This window comes from Argiope bruennichi, chromosome 4, assembly GCF_947563725.1.
Source record: "Argiope bruennichi chromosome 4, qqArgBrue1.1, whole genome shotgun sequence".
Lineage (NCBI taxonomy): Eukaryota > Metazoa > Arthropoda > Arachnida > Araneae > Araneidae > Argiope > Argiope bruennichi.
Genome location: NC_079154.1, coordinates 112,240,840 through 112,243,934, shown reverse-complemented (window position 1 = coordinate 112,243,934; position 3,095 = coordinate 112,240,840). Strand labels below are relative to the sequence as shown.

At 25.5% G+C, this 3,095-nt stretch overlaps 1 protein-coding gene across 4 annotated transcripts in view; it reads left to right on the top strand.

The window, feature by feature from the left end:
• The first annotated feature begins 429 nt into the window (after positions 1–429).
• Positions 430–3,095, top strand: part of LOC129965660 (rho-related BTB domain-containing protein 1-like) — a 97,367-nt gene continuing 94,701 nt past the window's right edge. Inside the window, exons 1-2 of one of the 4 annotated variants that reach the window (XM_056079755.1) lie at positions 430–618; positions 1,260–1,331. The gene's annotated coding sequence lies outside the window, so the exon portion shown is untranslated. Of the gene's footprint in view, positions 619–819; positions 891–1,259; positions 1,332–3,095 lie in introns of those variants that run through there. The other 3 variants (XM_056079749.1, XM_056079756.1, XM_056079750.1) reach the window with 3 other exon arrangements.

The following is a 3,095-nucleotide window of genomic DNA, read 5'->3' as shown; positions in this document are numbered from 1 at the left end:
TTAAAAAACAAACAAACATAATCGTTGAAAATAGTAGGAGAAATAAAGAATCAACTCAGAATAACCTTAACTAGCACTAAAAATTAAAAAAAAGGCGATAAAAAAATTTAAAATTTTCCAACTGCGTACTTTAATAAGTGAATACAGTTTTAAAAACAATTTTAAAATATAATGAGGTGATAAATTTTAACAGTCATAAATTTGTTTTTGAAAATGAAGGGAACGATTATTTAAAAGCATTGCAGCTCTATCGCCTCTCAAAACAATAGAAGTTTATTTTTTTATTCCTGAAAAAAAGATAAAAAATACGCTTTCATTTTCATCCGAATGAAAATATTAATAGTAATGAACATCGATTTTCTTGGCGCAGTTAGTGACCTGTCAAAACAGAATCCTAATATAGCAACCTCAAATTACGAGGAGTGAAGAATCTCTCTATAGCCTCTGGATGTATTTAGGAAAACAGAGATCGTCATATCGGCGAAATACCGTTACGTCTGCTATAAACGGACAAGATATGTATATTTACTGCATATTTTGAAGATAATCCTGTGGAAACACTGTTCTTTTGATAAAATAACGCACATTCTTTGAGCTGCGTCTTATCTGTATAGCAAAGTAAGATGGAATTATTGCTTCTAAATTTGTTATTTACGTTGTTGCAGTATTCTGTATTATTGACTGATATCATTAGTTTCGGTATTTGTATTGTAATATAAACAGTGATTGTTTGGAAAAGATGCTTGTCAGTAAAACCAATGATTTCATTTGTTCTTTGTGTATGTTCACAGAAATCTTTCTAGTTTATAAATCTGCAATTCTATTTATACTACTCATGCGTAGATGCTAAATAATCGAAATTTGACTTGTTCAGTTGTAAACATTGGTAGGTACGTTGTGTCTTGAAAGCTCTTATTTATAATATTTTCTTACGGTCCAAGAGTAAAACTTGAAGAATCAATTTTGCCTTTTTCATTAATTAAAATATTTTCTTTACTAATATTTTTTAATGATATAAAATTGAATTCTATTAAATGAGTTTTTGCTAAAAATCATATGGTTGCCAGTATGACCATAATCTTATGTTAGCAAATATTTTAAATTTTGTATTGATGCATTTTTTTTTATTATCAAATTTGGATTCCTTTATATTCATATAAGACAGTGCAAGTTTTTATTATAAATTATATGAACTTCTATATAAACTGTTGCTGTTTGTTTTTTAATTTTGCTCAGTATACTATTTTGAAATTTTGCAGGGAAATTGAACTGAGGCATTGAAGAATTCTTCAAAATGACCTAGAAAATTTTAAAAAGTGATGATATACAAGGTATGTTCTGAAAAAATAAGCTTATTTTCTGTATTATTTTGATTATAGTTATTTTTAATTAATAACTATTTCGTAAAAATATTCCAATTAATCAGAATTGGATTTTTTTGTTAGTTTTTACTGTTAAAATCAGCAAATTTTATTTCATTGTAATTAAACAAAATATGACAAGTCCCCCTTGTATGAATAAAAAAATTAGGCGAATTCCTTAATACTTGTGTGATTTATTTTACTTGTCAAATTGTGATTACTATATGGCTTGTTTGCTATTATTTTATATATTATTTTAATTGTTAATTATAAAATCAAACTTAATAATTTATTTTAAGAGTAGAGTGGAATAACATTATAGATGAACAAGTGGACAAATATTCGATTTTTTTTTTTGCTTTTTAATGCTGTTGCATAAATAGTACTGTTTAAGTGGGTTAATCCTGTGGCATTTTCATCAACATGATATATTTTTAAATATGATTTTTTTGGTTGTTTTAATGGCATTGCTCATATTGTGTTTGTATTTACTAAATGCTTGGCATCATTTATATTTAGGATTTTAATGCATGAATATATTTTATATATAATGTTGACACCATTTATTTTACTTAGCATTGATAATATTATTTAAATGTATGTCCAATTATTTGTTCATAGTCTATTTTTTTATCATCATAGACTTTAATCTTTCTATTGATAAACTATTTATAATAATTTTTTTACCATCATTTTTTTTCTTCTTATTTGTTACTGTCATCTTATGTTTGTAAAGCTTATCAATATTATTACAGCAGATAAACTTATTATATTATATTATTAATCAACATGCACAAATATAAAAATCGCATTATATATATACTTAACAGTTACACATAATAAAATTTTTATAGCATTGAATTGTTAGATAACCATATCTTGATAAAACATTATCCTTTATAACACAATGATATAGTGCGATGGCTTATAGTGGTTTTCCAGGGATTTTTTTTAAATATTGCCTTTAATTTAATCCTGATTGCAAATATGGAGTGATGGTTTAATTATTTGCATTTAAATAAAGTCTAGATGCTTAAGAGCTTGCACATTTTGATTTTGATAAATATAATATTTAAAAATTGTTTTATTTTGCATAACTTTTTGTTAACACCTTTTTCTTATTTGTATTAATCTGGTTGATTAGGTATAAAATAATCATGTTTAGAGTGCTGTTAGGAGAAAATTCCCTGATCATAAGAATACTAGATCTTGGTGTTATATGTGGAGAAATGAATATTGTTAAAAAAAAAAAGATTTGATAAAAAGGTTATTTCTGTTCTTCCCTATGATAATTTTTTAAACCTTTTACCCTGTAGATGTTTATTGACATTTGATTGTCTGTGATAATTGTTAGTATTATAACATACACAACTTTAAAGAAGTGAGGTTTATTACATTTAATATTATATATTCATAATAACATATCACAGACATAGAATAATTAAAAGAGGAAACAATACATTTACTATTTCACAGTTAAATTGTGAGGAAGATTTAAATACTCTGGTTATATCATTGAATGTTCATCTGAGATTGACTGGTGTCTCTTCACACCATTCAATGGAATTTGTACTATATATTAATTTGCAGTTAGTTGCATTTGTTGCTCATGTATTTATCATAGTATCTAAGCTATTCAGTACTTAGGTAGTTACATAGTATAACAACCTCCAGATTTAATTGTTGATTTTCAGGTTATGCTTAGATCTTCCAGCCTTCGTTATAAATAATGCA